Genomic DNA, 16,956 nt, shown 5'->3' with positions numbered 1-16,956 from the left:
TCAAGTATTGTTAACCTGATTATTAATTAAAGGTAGTTTGTCAGGGAGAAAACATTAGTTTTGAATTTCTTTGCTAGTGTAAATTAGTGAAATATTTCAATCAAAGAACATTTATTGGATGCTGTCAAGCATATAAAAGAAGCATATTAAATTCAGCATTCAAATACCCACTCTGTGCCATATACTACTCCAGATACTAAGAGTACAAACCTAAGTTAAGATATAGACCTCCCTCTACCAGCTGTTACCCCTGGGAAAGGATCCTATTTTAGATAGTATGCTTATGACTTTAAACCAACCAGGTCAAAGTTGGGCCTTGAGGTGAAAAATTAACTTCAAGGGTTTGCTTCTCAAGATTTCATTCAAACCCTTTCCTTTCTCTACTATGCATACTCTCCTGTTCACTATGGCAGGTGAAATTGAGGAAAATGCTCTTAGGATTAGAAAATAACCTAAATCTAAAGTTATTTTGAGCATGAGTTTATTATAAGCCAAGGATACAGGCCTAGAAAATTTCTATCAGGACACATGGCTTTTAAAAACCTAATAAACAGTTTAAAGTCTCTGCACTGGAAAACAAACTCACCAGGTATATTTAACACACACAAACACACACACACACACACACACACACACACACACACATGCACACACCTTGCAACAAAACACCTTCTGTGGAAATGTAATTTCTTATATTACATTGTTGTATGTTTTCTAAAAGAAACTTCAAATCTTTCTTTAATGTGTCAGAGTATTTTTAAATATTTAAAACACCTTAAAATATATATTTTTTTGCTGCTAATTGTTATCTCCTCAGTAACTATGTGACCAAACTGTGATCTAGATTCCAGTTTTTTATACATCTTTCACCTTTACATACATACCTCACTCTATGGATTAGCATGATCTGTCTTTGTGTATAAACTGGAAAAAAAGGAAATCATATCTATTCCTGAAAATGTTTTGAGATTTATTTGTCTAATGTTTGAAAAACCTATGAAGATTCTGTAGATTGTGTGCTCTGATTGGCAAAGGATTATTTAGACATATGTAATTGATGTAACTCTATTTTTTATAAAGAAAATTTGATTTGTTCTTTTATAATAATTTGAATTTCAATTTTCATAGATATTTATGCAAATTGACACATTAGGTCTAAAGTTGTGTAAGTAAAAGTATTGTTAAGTGAAAGCATTTTATTATTAGAACCCGGAATACCATACAATAGTAACATCAATTCAGAGCAGTTAGTAACACATGCATCTCATCAGAGGTATTATGATTTTATTTCATTATGTTAATAAATATTTAGTAATTGTTAATGAAGGCACTTGCAAATAAGCATTTTAAAAACATCCTAATTGGGTGCATTTAAAAGATTCTATATCAGCTGTTCTTTGGACCACTTATAGTTTTCCTTTGTTATGTTCTCCATGCATTTTTTTAACTTCCTAGGTTTTTTTTTTTCTCCTCAGGATTTTGTCTATTGTTGTTAAAAGACTGTTTTGATCCTGCAATTGAATTTGCAAACATTAACATGTCTAACATCTTTTGTATTTTTAAAACGTAAGTTAATATTTTAGTCTTACTTTCTGTGGCTTTATGTTTTTCATGGGCCCAAACTGATTATATTAGTCTTTTATTTCCATTCTCCTGTGAGATGATAAAGTTAAGAAATTATATTCTCCTGCAGTTAAATATATTTTCTCATTTTAAAAATAAATTGAAGACCATTGCTTATTGTATAATTTCCTCCAACCAATAATGTGAATCATGGAAGTTACCCAATAGTATCAAATCATTAGTCTAAACCATCTGTTCCACATCTCTTAGCAGTGATGCATCCTTAACCTACCCTTGGTGATATTAATATTAACAGACGTGAAAAATCCCCGGTTTCTATTGCTATTTTATTTATCGTATTTTGATTTAGTGTCATTTTGACCTAGAGTTGATTAATTCTCTGCTCATCTGACAAACTTAATATCTAATTTCTATTCATTTACTTTTCAATGTAAAATGCTTCAGTTGTAAGTTTTGTTACTTTATGATGGCTTACTTAATATATTTTCAATCACATTATTTGCTTTTCTAAAATTTTATTTTCATATAACTGAACAACTGCTTCCCCATAAAAATGGATGAAAATACAGTATAATAAAGAGAATAGTATATATAATATAAATGTGAGAAATGGTAAGTTATATGCTATTACATATTGAATATTGCTATTTAAGAGTGAACAATTTTTATCTTTTGATTGTGAGGTGAGGTTATTAAAAATCTTTTTGGACCTGTTTTCCTGATCAAACATAATTTTTATTTTCTGTTTTTTAGTCCAATACATACACACACACACACACACGCACACACACACACACGAGCATATACATATTTCCATACACACTAGCACATTAGCATTTCTATATTATATTTGTTTAAAGGAGATTTCTATTTACAATTGTTTAAAGAAGACATAAAAAATGAGAAAGGACCAGAGTTGTCAAATCAAAAGTATATGCATATAACGTGACCAGAACTGTGCTAGTCATTTTTCAGGTTACACAAGTAATAGAAAATATTGGCCCCGTAATCATAAAGATAAGATATACTTTATGTAACATCTAGCAGATTGTTCAAAACAATAGATTGAGTTGTCAGGACCATCTGTACTGTGGAATTCAGGGAAGAGAATTGTCTCCGAATCCTTGTGCCTAGCCACATAGGGGCTTCCTTGTTTATCCTCATCGTAGCATTAGTTGTAAAAAATTGTGCCTTGGCAAATGTTGAACTTATTTTAAACTATCCATTTTCTGCAACATAGCTTCAGTTTATTTTTTCTGTCTCATCACCTCACTATGCCCTTCCTCATACCTGGTTTACCAAACATGGCAAGCACTTTTGCACTGCCATGGTCTGCAACCGCTCTGCATTCTCATTCCCCTCTTCCCCTCTTGTCAGAATTTTTATCTCATGAGGTACTGTTGCTTAAGTGCAAGCAGTTTTCTGAATTCTTTCTTCTTTCTGAATTCTTTTTTCTTCTTTCTGTTCTCTTAATACTTTGTTTCTGTATCTCTGTGATGCTCATATTTTGGACTAGTTTTATTGTCTGGTTACTGATATATATATCTCTTTATACTCTGAGTTTTGAGTTACTGAAACATTTGTCTTTCTCTTTCCTCACCCTCAAGTTTAGTCTTGTAAACAGTAGTTGTTGAGCAACAGATATTTAAAAAATTTTAATGAACATATTTGAAATGGTGTATATAAGCAATATAATTTGAATTAAATTAAGAGGTAATCAATTAATAAAATTATATACTTATGTAATATAATGTACACTTTATATAATTATATTAATTAAAATTTACCCACAAGGAAACATCAGGCTCAGATGGTTCACTGGTGAAAAACCTTTTAGACTTTTAGAAAATAAAAGATTAGGACTGTTCCCAAGTTGTTATATGAGGTCAACATTACTGCAAAACTGGAGACATTTCACAAGAAGAAAACTTTACATCAATCTCACTCATGAATGCAGCATCAAAAATCCTTTAACAAAATAGTAATAAATAAGTAATCTATTAAAAAGATTATACATCATGACCAAGTGAGTTATATGTCAGAAAGGCAGAGTTATTTTAACAATCTAAAATCAATTGATGTGGTTTACCATATTAATAGAATAAAGTAGAAAAATATGTGATTATATAAATAGTATAGAAAAAGCATCTATTCGTGACACAGACTCTCAGTAAGCTGAGAATAGAAGGAACTTCCTCACCTTTATAAAAGGCCTCTACAAAAGTGCTGTGACCAACATACTTCATAATGCTTAAAGACTGAATACTTTTGACAAGATTGGAAACAGGACAAAGATGTTTGCTCTTACCATTTCTATTCAATATTGTATTGGACATTAGGGGCAGTTCAGTAAGTCAAGGACAAGAAATAAAAGCATACAAATCTTAAAGGAGGAAGTAAAACTCTTTATTCACAGATTACATGATTGTTTACAGAGGAAATTCTTTAAAAATATGCAAAAAAGCAGTCAGAACTAAAATGTTTACTTAGCAGGATTCAAGGTCAGTAAACAAAATCAACTCTAATTTTTACATTAACAATTGAAATTGAAATTTAATGCCATTAAAAATATTTTCCAAAAACATGAAATACATGTTTATCCCTATGGCTTTAAAAAAGTGTGTGCAAGATTAGTACACTGAAGACTATAAAAACATTGTTGATGGAAATTTGAAAAGACTTAATCTATGGAGAGGTATTCTGTATTCATAAGTCAGATGACTAAATATTGTTTAGATATCTCTCCTCCCCAATTTGTACTGTGGCAGTGCAATGCCAAACAAAACCCAAGCAGACATTTTTCCCCAGATATTGGCAAGTGTATTCTAAAATATTTTTGCAAAGTCAGAGGTTCTATAATAGTTAAAACAGTTTTGAGAAAGAACAAATTTGGAGGACTCTGATTCCATACTTACTATAAAGCTATATTAAGTCAGTGTGGTATTGGCATGAGGAGAGAATGAGTAGAAGAGAATAGAGAATGTTCAGAAATAGACCCACACATATATGGTCAATTGATTTTCAAAAAAATTTCAGGGTACTTTAATGGGAAAGGATAATCTTTTCAACTAGTGGGGCTAGAAAAATATATCCATATTAAAAAAATGAACATCAAACCTTACTTCATACTATACATGAATATTTACTCATTGTGGATCAAAGACAAAAATGTAAAAAAAAAATAACATGTAGGAGAATATCTTTGTGACTCTGGGTAAGAAAAGATGTCTTAAATATTAAGTAAACAGCACAAAGAATGTATAGCCAGAATATAGAATATTAAAAAGAAAGTTTACATCTCTGGATATTCACATGCAAAAAAATGAATCTAGACACAGATCTTACACTCTTCATAAAAATTAACTCAAAATGGACCACAGACCTAAATGTAAAACACAAAACTATAAAATTCCTGGATGAAAACATGGGAGAAAATCTCGATGAACTTGGGTATAGTGATGACTTTTTAGAATTCAACACTAAAGGCAGGATCCTAGAAATAATTGGTAATAATTGATAAGCTGGACCTTATTAAATTTAAAAACTTTTGCTCTCAATGTCAAGAGAATGAGAGGATAAGCCACTGATAAGGAGAAAATATTTGTAAGTCATATATCTGACAAAGGAATAATATTAATAATAATAATAATAATTCTTAAAACTGGACAATAAGAAAACAAACAATAGACTAAAATTGAGCCAAAGACTTTCACAGACACCTCACCAATGAAGATGTCTAGATGGCAATTAAGCATATACAAAGATGCTCCACACGTCATCAGGGAATAGAAAATTAAAACCACCAGTATGGTCAAAACCCGGAAGACTGACAAGGCCAAATGCTGAGGATGTAGATCAAGAGGAATGGGGGGAATGGATTAGCTTGGTGATGGGTATTAAAGGGGGCACATACTGCATGGAGCACTGGGTGTTATACGCAAACAATGAATCATGGAACACTACATCAAAAAAAGATGTTGTGGGGCGCCTGGGTGGCTCAGTCGTTAAGCATCTGCCTTCGGCTCAGGTCATGATCCTAGGGTCCTGGGATTGAGCCCCACATCGGGCTCCTTGCTCAGTGGGAAGCCTGCTTCTCCCTCTCCCACTCCCTCTGCTTGCGTTCCCTCTCTTGCTGTGTCTCTCTCTGTCAAATAAATAAAATCTTAAAAAAAAGATATTGTATGTCAACTACACTTCAATTAAAAATAATTTTTAGAAGGTTAAAAAAAAAGGAACTCTCATTCACTGCTGGTGGGAATGCAAAATGGTACAGCCTCTTTGGAAGATAGTTTGGCAGTTTCTTACAAAATGAAACATACTTTTACTATGTGATCCAGCATTCTCACACCTTGGTATTTACCCAAGTAATTGAAAACTATGTCCACACAAAAACCTGCACACAGATGTTTATAGCAGCTTTTTGAATAATTGCCAAAACTTGGAAGAAACCAAGATGTTCTTTAGTAGGTGAATGAATAAATTGTGGTACATCAAGACAATGGAGTATTATTCAGCACTAAAAAGAAATGAGCTATCAAGGCATGAAAAGACATGAAGGAACCTTAAATGTGGGTTGCTACATGAAAAAAGCCAACCTGAAAGGGCTACATATTTAATATAATTCCAACTATATGACATTCTGGAAAGGACAAAACTATGGAGACAGTAAAAAAACAAAAAAACAAAACAAAACCAAAAAGCAGTGGCTGTGTTAGAGGGATGCATAGGTGGAACACAGAGGAACTTTAGGGCAGTGAAAATACTTTGTATAATAACATAATGATGGATATATGTCATTATCAAAACTGTAATGTAAACTATGGACTTAGGGTGATTATGTTGTGTCAGTGTAGGTTCACCATCTGTAACAGATGTACCACTCTGGTGGGAAATGTTGATAATGACAGAAGTTATGCATGTGTGGAACTAGGGGGTTATACAAAATCTCTGTTCCTTTCAGTTTTGCTGTGAACTGTAAATTGCTTTAAAAAAAAAAAAGGACCTCTTGCAATGCAAAAATAAGAAGTCAGATTAACCCAATAAAAAATAGGCAAAGGATTTGAAAGGATATTTCACCAAAAAAAAAAAAAAATGTGTATGGCCTCCAAGTGCAAGAGAAGATACTTAACACATAGTAATCACTGAAATGGAAGCTAAAAGCATTAAGTGATACTCCTCCACACCCATTACAATGGCTAAAATTAAGTGTTGCTAATAATGTGGAGATACTTGAACACTCATACACAGCTAATGGGAATGTAAAATGGTACAAACACTTTGGAAAACATTTTGACAATTTCTCAAAAAGTTTAAGATAGACCACGTGACTTGAATTTTAGGTATTTACTCAAGAGAAACAAAAGCTTATGTACACACATAGACTTTTACATGAATGTTCATGCCTACTTTATACATAATGGCCCCAAACTGGAAGCAACCTAAATGTCTATCAACAGATGAATGTATAAATCAACTTTGACATATCCATACTGTGGAATACTACTTTGCATTAAAAAGGAATAAACTACAGATACACAAAACATAGAGATAAATCTCAAAAACATTATGCTGACTGAAAGAAGTCAGACATACAGTGTATGCTCACAATCCCATTTCTGTGAAGTTCTAGAAAAGACATGTCTAATACAGTGATAGAAAAAAAGTTTCTAGAGCCAAAGGTAGGTGACTATTGACAAAGAAGGAGCACAAGCATTTGTGGTGATGGAAGAGTTCTGTATCTTAATTGCGGTGGTGATTACTCAGTTGTATACATTTATTAAAAGTTGTCAAACTGTACATTTAAAATGAGTACATATTATGTAATACTTTAATAAAAAGTGATTTTTTTAAAATTTTATTTTATGTTAATCACCATATATTACATCATTAGTTTTTGATGTAGTGTTCCATGATTCATTGTTTGAGTATGACACCCAGTGCTCCAGGCAATACATGCCCTCTTTAATACCCATCACCAGGCTAACCCATCCCCCCACCCCCCTCCCCTCTAGAACCCTCAGTTTGTTTCTCAGAGTCCATAGTCCCTCATGGTTCGTCTCCCCCTCTGATTTACCCCCTTCATTTTTCCCTTCCTACTATCTTCTTCTTTTTTTTTTTAAACATATAATGTATTATTTGTTTCAGAGGTACAGGTCTGTGATTCAACAGTCTTACACAATTCACAGTGCTCACCATAGTACATACCCTCCCCAGTGTCTATCACCCAGCCACCCCATCCCTCCCACCCCCACCACTCCAGCAACCCTCTGTTTGTTTCCTGAGATTAAGAATTCCTCATATCAGTGAGGTCATATGATACATGTCTTTCTCTGATTGACTTATTTTGCTTAGCACAATACCCTCTAGTTCTATCCACATCGTTGTAAATGGCAAGATTTCGTTTTTTTTGATGGCTGCATAATATTCTTAATATAATTAAGAGTCAGATAAATAAACAAAAGTTTTGAGAGATAGTAAGAACATGCAAACTGATTGTATGAAAGTAGGATAGGAAACCAAAGGCATTCTTCTTTGAAGTTTTCCAGATGGCTTTGCAAAAGATGCCGAGTCTGTAAACAGGTAGCGGGTGGGGACAAAATTAGTTGGAACTGAGCATTTTAGAGGAATTACAATGTCTCGTACTATTAACTAGAGAACAGCTCTCCTTAATCTGTTCTTTAGTTTACTTGCAACTATAAATAATTGCTTTAATAGTAAGTCTATACTTCAATAAGTGTGAAATACTTTTGATCCTTGCAAATCTCCAAGTTCAAATATCACTGTACAGAGTAATCATATTGATGTTGTGGATAGTAGGAGGTGGACTCAGTGTGCTCACTGGCATAAGGACTTGTTTTTCTTCTTCCTTTCTTTTCCTTGCAGATATAAATGCTAGTTAGTATTCCCAGGTAACTTCGAATAAATCTGAGAGAAATTTTGTTTTTCAGAGGACTTAAATGTTGTAGCTTTTGTGAATTTCACTAACCTGGGATGGCTGAGGTTTGAAACTAGTTTAGGGTAGCATTGCAGAATTATTTTCAGAAAACTAAACAGATGTTTAGTGTTAATAAGCTGATGAAGATATTATATTTGACACTAAGTTTTCTGAGCATTGCCAGGTATTAAATTGTGGCATGTGATCTCTTTTTTAGGACTGAATTTAAGATAAGCAAATCTGCTCCTTTTTGAGTAATATGATCACTGACCCGTATTTGTTACATTATTGGCACTGTCATAGTTTTGGTTTATAAATAAGCCAGCTTAATGCCTTACAATTTTCTTTCTCTCACCATGTTCCTTAGTTCCCCAATTTAAAAAAATACTATAAAAATAAAATATTATTGATCTGTCTTTTTCTCATCTTTCAAGTAGACAAAAAATAATAATCCCTGTGTAAAGTCACTGGTGTAATGGGATTGGCTATGCAAATTTGCAGATAAAATGTATACTAGAGTTAAATTGCTCTGCATAATAAAAGAGAGGAATTCGAAGAGCTCCTGGAATAAACCTGTGGGAGAAAATAGCCATCAAGGAAGCTGGGCACTTCTTGGTGGAAGGGGAGAGGTATGAATGTGTTCTTTAATGAAATTAAATAGATGCCGAGTTCTACATTAGCTTGAATATAGGATGAACACAGTGAGAGCAAAGGAATCCAGTGGAATCAGAAGATAAAGGACACTCAGATCTGGATTATAGTTAAATTGGTGCGAATGTTCATGTTAATTTTGAAGGCAAGCTGGCATTCATTAATTCATTTATTCATTAACTCATTTATTCATTCAATACATATGGCATGGAAAGGTCTTTAATGTTTCAGACACTGTGCTAAGTACGGTGTCTGTGGTAGTTAACCCAACAGACATCTCAGCAATCAGGCAGCTTGTTATTGAGTGGGAATAGGAGATATTGAACCAAAATCACACCAGTAACTGTAAAATTATATTTTGATAATTGCTATAAAAAAAGCAGGATGCTGTGAAAACGTGTAGGAAAGGGAACTAATTTTGACTGTATCATCAAGGAAGTCTACCAAAGGAAGGGAATTAAGTTCACACCTAAAGCACAAATAAGATTAATCCTGATGAAGACAAGAGAAGAGAATGTTGCCACAATTTATTTGTTAGGATTTGGTACAATAGCAAGGAACAGAAAATCCAAGATAGCTTTAAAAGGATTTTATTTCACTCCTACTTGCAAAGCTTAGACTAAGGCAGTCTAAGGCTGGTAGTACTCACCAGCCAGAGGAATCCAGGGATATTATTCTATTTTATTGTTCCACTATGTATAGTTCCAAGGATGCCTCATGGTTCAAGATGACTGATCCAGCTTCAGCCATTTCATTAGCATTCCCATCAGCAGAAAAAGGACAGGGAGGAAGAAGGGCATGTTTCGTCACTCTAAGAACACTTCTTATACGCAAAGGGTTTAAGTTAATCACATGCCCACATGTATCTGTAACAGGGGTTGGGAAATGTCTTTAGACAGGCATATGCCCAACTAAAAGGGTTTGTTTTTATAACTATAGAAAAAGAGGGCTAGGTGTTCTGATTCTAAAGACAACTGGGAGAGGAGAGAATGTATATTGGGAGACAACAGTCTCTGCTGGAGAAAATTGTATGTGAAGTTCTAGGTAGGAGGAAGCTTGATATATTCCAGGAGAGAGACAGTGTAGTGTGTTTAAATGTTATGAGCAAAGGGGAGGAAGAAGGGTGGTGGTGGGACAAAACTAGAGAGGCAGGTAAGGGCAAGTCATATCCTGCCCTTTGGATCATGAAGAATTTTGAATTTTACTTAAAGAATGCTGAAACGTGAATGCTTTTAAGGAAGAGGATAACATGTTCATATTCTCGTATTAAAAAAATTTTTCTGGTCACTGTGTGAAGAGTAAGTTAAAGACAACATTGGCAGTGTATATGAAGTTTAAAATGGTTGTACTTTTTGGCATACAATTGCATATTTATGAATTTATCCTAATAAAATAATCAGATAAGTACAAAATCTAGAAAGACATGCACTGAATGCTTACAGTAGGAATGAGTTTAGAAAAGCTTCACTTTCTCCTTTAATACCTTTTAATTTTGAATGATTTGTTTTACAATAAGCATGTATTACTTTAAATTTCATTAAAAATCAATAAACTAATTTCATCTTTTGAAAAACAAAGACAAAAACACTTGGGACTTGGTAGCCCTAATCCTAATGGTTATCAAGCCCAAGTTTTGTTTTTCAAAAATAGGTTTCAAGATATCCCAAGGAAACCATACAGGCACCGCCAAGAGTACAAAGATGTAACAGTGAAGTTTAAGGATGGAGGAAAAGCCAAATATGACAACACACACAAATAATCTATAAAATAAAATAAGCCTTTCAATCCTAGAGGAAAATGGGAAAGCCTCGTGAATATAATACATGTGGGGTGAGGACTGACGTGGAACTACCCTAAATATTTTCCCAATGACTAAGCCACGGAATGACAGCTCAGGACACCATTCACAATTAGTTTTACATACCATAGGTATGTAAGTTACAGTAATGTTTTTTTCTACTCAATTATCATTTCTTGAGTTGTCCAGATTGCTGACTCCCATTCCAAATGGTCTTCCTTGGTTTGGATCTCCATTTCTAATGGTTGCCAACCTTCTGGAGTCTGCCTTTCTGCCTGGTCCCTTTGCTTTGAGAGTTCAATTAGATGATTGTCCTACTTTTCATTTTGGTTTTTGTATTTCTGGTAGGGAGAGCAACATTCTTGTCTATTCCATCATCCCATTTCCCCACCCACACATTGCTTTCCTATATTCTGGCTAAGTCCAGTGCCCCAGGTTTCCTCCAGCGACATTTGGACAGGACATGGATAGCCTCCATCTTTGCCCCACCATGTTTATAAAGACATGCGTTAGGGAGTTGACTGGTGAGGATGTAAAGGGGTTCTGTGGGATCATAAGTGGCCCTTAATCCTTAACTGCATGGACTTTAGAATCTTAAAGAGTAAAAGCCTTCAATTATAAACTGTCACAGAAGAAAGATTTCTTTGTGGATATTCTGAACATCTTGAATATCTATCGTCAGGAGTTTGGTTCCATGGTGTGGAAGAAAGATTATAGCACCTAGAGTCAGAAGACTTGGATCATAATTTAGTCTCATTTGTAGGATGATCTTGCAAATTGAATAATTTGCAAGAAGATCAGCTTCTTCACTTGTCAAACAGGAGTAATCGCAACCCTACTTTCTTGGGCTGTTCTATGTCTGAAATCATTTTTTTTTAACTTCCATTTATTCACATTTCATGGATTATTACACTTACTCAAAAACTAATTAATACAAACTGAGATTACATTGACAATTCAAGTATTTTAGTTTTAGAAAACAATTTCCTATGTAAAATAGAAAGCAAACAACTTATCTGGTTGCTAAGAAGTCTTAGATCTCTTATGATCGCGTCTGCGTCAAACAGAGTGTAGTCCTAATCCTCTGGCCAAGAACGCCCAGGGGCTTAGAGCGGGACTGGATGCGCTCCTCCCGGTCCCCTACTGGCACGCCAGTTTCTACTACAGATTCTCACTTTCAGAGTGAGAACGAATACCCAGGAGTTTGGGAATGAGCCACTGGGTTTGCAAAGCCTTCATAATGCACCGTGCTTGCATTCTGACTTTGGAAATCAAAGAACTGACAGATGCTCAAAAGCAGACATGTTTAACTTCAAAATGAAACCAAAAAAAGGTCTTTCTCAGTGATAACTTGTCTTTTCCTCTCCCCCAGAACAGGTAGGTCCTTTCTGGCATGCAGCATATCAAAAATATGATTTAGAACTGAAAGAGTAAAGCTATAATCCTTTTCAAGAAAATCAATTCATAAATGGTCAGCCTTGTCCTTCCCTGGAAAACACAATTTTAAACTGCTTTAAGAACTGGACACACATTTTCAGTCTGTAATTCTAAAAATGAAAACAGCACAATGCTCATTTTTTTGCTTCCTGGGGACCGCTCGGAAGGAGAAGGACACACACCAGTTTAAAAAAGGCCACTGGGACACTCAGTATTTGTCAAGATGCAACATTACTGATTTCGGATTAAAGGTTGAAAAACACCTCCCTTCAGGCCACACAGATGATATACTTCATAGATCCTCCAACTAAATACAAAAATTTCCATCATTTTTTAAGCTATAAAGCACTATTATAGATATTTATTACATTATGTTTATGCCATGATGAAAAATATGAGGAGATATCTAGATAGATAGATGACAGATAGATGACAGATAGATGACAGATAGATGACAGATATACATATACATATCACCTCACAAGGAAATCGTATTTCCTTAATGCTAGACTGATGTAATTATTTTAGAAGTATTTTTCTTTGAGCTCAAATTTGTCTCCCCATGGTATTTATGACTTTAGTCCTTTGTGACAGTGTAAAGCTGGTCCAATCTTTCATCCACATAATTACTATGTATTAACCAAGAAAGATAATAGGCTCAAACCATGACAATTTCGGTCTATATTCTATGGAAGAATTTCTGGAACTTTAGGAACACAGTTGGGTCGCCAATAAAAAGTTTCAAACACGTTGGGAATAAAGGAAACTCCAAGTTTAAGTGTGTTCATGTGGCTTTCTTTTCATAAATAATTGACGATTATATTTAGTTTGATGAAAATCTTTCCCAGGCATTTTTAATTGTAAAGCAGCAAGTGGAAAATTGTTTTTTTTACGCAGCTAATTTATATGCTGTCTTTAGGGGGCAGTACTAAACCACTGATAAATCTTGTTATTTCTGCTAATGTTGCTGGTAATGGTTAGTATAAAGTAAAACTAAAATAACTATAATGAGATTTGCGATGCAATTATATATACCCCTTAATATTAATAAAATTTTCTAGGTAGTTAAATGAAAATGATCGTTTGAAATCATTGATAATTCATTCAATAAATAATTGTTAAATTCTAATATGCATACACATTGTAAGAGATACAAATGTGAATAAGGCAATGTTTGCTTTCAAATAACTTACAATTAACTATGATAAATAAGTTGTGTTGTGTGTGTGTGTGTGTGTGTATATACAGCTCTTTCAGGATAAAGATAATAATAAAAATGCCAGTATGTATTCATTATTTTTTACGTGCCAGTCACTGTCGCGCAATTAATTTTATCCTCATATAGCCCTATCAAATAGGAATTATTATTTTACCTACTTTTCAAATAAGGAAACTAGGATTAATAAGATTATGTGATTTGCTCAAAGTAACACAGCTTGGAAATGGCAGAGGTGCGATTTAAATGTATATCTATTTAACTTCACAGCTACTTCTTTTTGCCATGATGCCATCTATCATCTCTAGGTGTATGTGAAATATCATAATACACAAACTCACACAAAGAGCTATAGACGTTTAGAAGAGAGCCGTATCATTTTCTGTTTGTGGGAAATCTGGAAAGAAGAAATCTGAACTGTATTTTCAGGAATCAGTGGGATCATAAGAGAATAATAGCTAAAATGGCAGTTAATATGTATTGAAACCTTATGTGCCAGGCACTTTATTTATTACCTTATTTAATTATCAGGAAAAAAATTCTGAGGGAGGTTCTACTATATTATTTCCCATTGAGTAGATAAGGCAAGTGAGGCTGACAATGGTCATATTTGTCAAATTTGTAATATCTGACAAAAATCATGCTAATAAGTAGGCAAACTTAAACTCTTTTTTTTTAAAGATTTTATTTATTTATTTGAGAAAGAGAATGAGAGACAGAGAGCATGAGAGGGAAGAGGGTCAGAGGGAGAAGCCGACCCCCGCCCCCCCGCCGCCGAGCAGGGAGCCTGATGTGGGACTCGATCCCACATGGATCCCACTAGGATCATGACCTGAGCCAAAGGCAGTCGCTTAACCAACTGAACCACCCAGGCACCTGCAAACTTAAACTCTTAACCAGTGCAATAGCTGCGTGGAGAAGTAAGATGGAAGGCATAAATAAATGCATTGAACATTATTAAGGAAGGGTAAACAATTCCACTTGGTTATAGTCTGGAGGAGTATAGTAGAGGAAGTAAAAGTGTTGAAATATAGTTTGACCGTAGAACCTTGAGGAATTTGGATATTATTTACTGTACAATGGGAAATAATTTATGAGATTTATGAGCAACGAAGAGACATAAACAGGGTTTTTCTCTGGAGAGAAGAAAGAGGAATTTCCCTGTAAGATCGGATCAAATAATTGTAGTACCATTAACATAAGTACAAAAGAACTGATTAATCTGTGAAATGTTGATAATTCTTACCAAGTATGTAATGATTTATGGTGTCATGCCATGTCAACATTGGTGGTCAACCAACAACTGATCATGAGTTGGTGAAGGAGATGCCTATTTGGTTATTTTATTCTATTTTGTAGACAGCGTTGATCATACACATAGATGCTCTTGCTAGATTAAAGTTTTAGATGCCCCAAGATTTTCTCACCAGGATGTCTGTAGGATGAAAAATCCCTGTGATAATCATCTTTTATTACTGATTTGAGAAATGTGTTTTTATGAAAGAATGGGCAGCTATGTACAAAATTACAGAAATATTAGTAGTCACAGATAGCAAATTGCTTTCGGGAGTGTCATCATGTAGCAGAAATATATTAACAAATACACTTTTTAAAATTTAAACTGCAATTATATCAGCTCAGTTATTCAATATATTACCTTTTACAGGATATTGTTTTGAATGAGAAGCCATGTAACAGAGTGGTCAAGGGGGTTGGCTCTAGTGTCAGGCAGTCTGGATTGGAATCCTTTTTCTGCCACTTACCAGCTCTATGACCTTGGTTTTACTTGACCAATCTGTGCCTTAGTTTGTGTGAATTAAAATAATGACTAAGAATCCTATGACACTACAGTGTCACATAGTGAATGTTCAATAGATTATAGCTATTATTATTATTTTATCTTACAGGCTGTTGCTGCTTATGGGGCTTTTTAAGTTTATGACTTCTCAGTTTTTGAAAATTGATGAAGGGAAATTTAAGATGTGAATGTAGAAAAAACAAAGTCTTATATTTTATTCTTTTTAAAGATTTATTTACTTTAGAGATAGAGAGCATGAGCATGGGGACAGGGGGAGGAATAGAAGGAGAGGGAGAGAGAGAATCTTCCCAGCAGACTCCCCACTGAGCAAAAAGCCTGACATGGGGCTCGATCCCGTGACCCTCAGATCATGACCTGAGCTGAAATCAAGAGATGACTGCTTAACTGGCTGAGCCACCCAGGTGCCCTAAAGTCTTATATTTTAAATTCACAATTTTTGGGGGGGTCAAGTGGGTACCATTTACAATTTAATATATAGACTATTTTTACTAACTTCAATAATCATGATCTATCAGTGTGTGTCCAACACTACCTTCTGAAGACTTTTACCTTTCTTTAAAACAAAAAAAATCAATTTGCTGAGCATTCATCATGCTCTTTGAATATGGAATTTTCATCAGTTTTGGCAAAATTCCTTGCATTTGATTTCCTCCTGTCTCTACATGGACCTCTTAATTTGATCCCCGATTTCTTAACTTTTAATTTCTCCTCATCTTTTGTTCTGTCTTCTGGGAAATTTCCTCAGACTTATTTTCCACATTCTACTGGGTTTTAGGTATTTGTTTTATAGCATTCTGTTCTTGTTTCATGGATGCAAATATTGTCCATTTCTCTGTGGATACTATCTATAACTTTTTTCTGAATATTTATTTTGGTCCCTGTTAAATGCTTCCTTCAAATGTGTGGTAATGCTTGGATTCTTGTTCATATTTACCTAAAACTGTTTATCTGGGTGGAGATTTTATGAGAGGTGGGCTTTACAGTAAGAGTTGAGGTGTAGGCCCCCATAATTTTACTAGGTAATTATAGATCTTTTTTTCTTGGGAGGTCAATTTCTGCAGAGGGGAATATATTCTGATCTCCTACCTGGGGGATATAAACCTAGCTGCCATGTTCTCTAGGGCAAATGTGGGCAGGCACTGGGGCGGGTTGGGAATCTACAACTACCAGATAGTCAGTTAATTTCTATAATCCCTTTGTTTCAATCCCACCAGAAAATAAACCTCCAATTTTTTGTCAGAGGTGAAGGTTTAGTTTTTTGGCCAGTTGAGAACATGGGCCTAAGGGTCTAACTCTTCCAAATATAGTTTCTATCCTGTTGCAGCTCCACCTGCATGTATATCTTCATGGGTAGTCAGTCTCTATGATTCTTAAGGCCTTTTGATGGTGCTGAGTCATAAATAGACATGCTGCTTATTCTTCCCCCTTACAGACATTTTGTTATCAGTTTTCTCAAGTTTGCTAGATCAGGCAATACCTACCCATTTGTTTATCATTATCCTAAAATTTTCTTTCAT

General features: G+C 34.5%; 1 protein-coding gene across 6 annotated transcripts in view; it reads left to right on the top strand.

Moving 5' to 3' along the window:
* Positions 1-16,956, top strand: part of ANKS1B (ankyrin repeat and sterile alpha motif domain containing 1B) — a 1,102,644-nt gene that overhangs the window by 278,418 nt on the left and 807,270 nt on the right. The gene's annotated exons all lie outside the window — the stretch shown is intronic.

Source organism: Eumetopias jubatus, unplaced genomic scaffold (assembly GCF_037043125.1).
Source record: "Eumetopias jubatus isolate StellerSeaLion01/CBP00866 unplaced genomic scaffold, mEumJub1_p1.0 scaffold_8, whole genome shotgun sequence".
NCBI classification, from domain to species: domain Eukaryota; kingdom Metazoa; phylum Chordata; class Mammalia; order Carnivora; family Otariidae; genus Eumetopias; species Eumetopias jubatus.
This window is presented reverse-complemented; position numbering and strand designations above follow the sequence as displayed.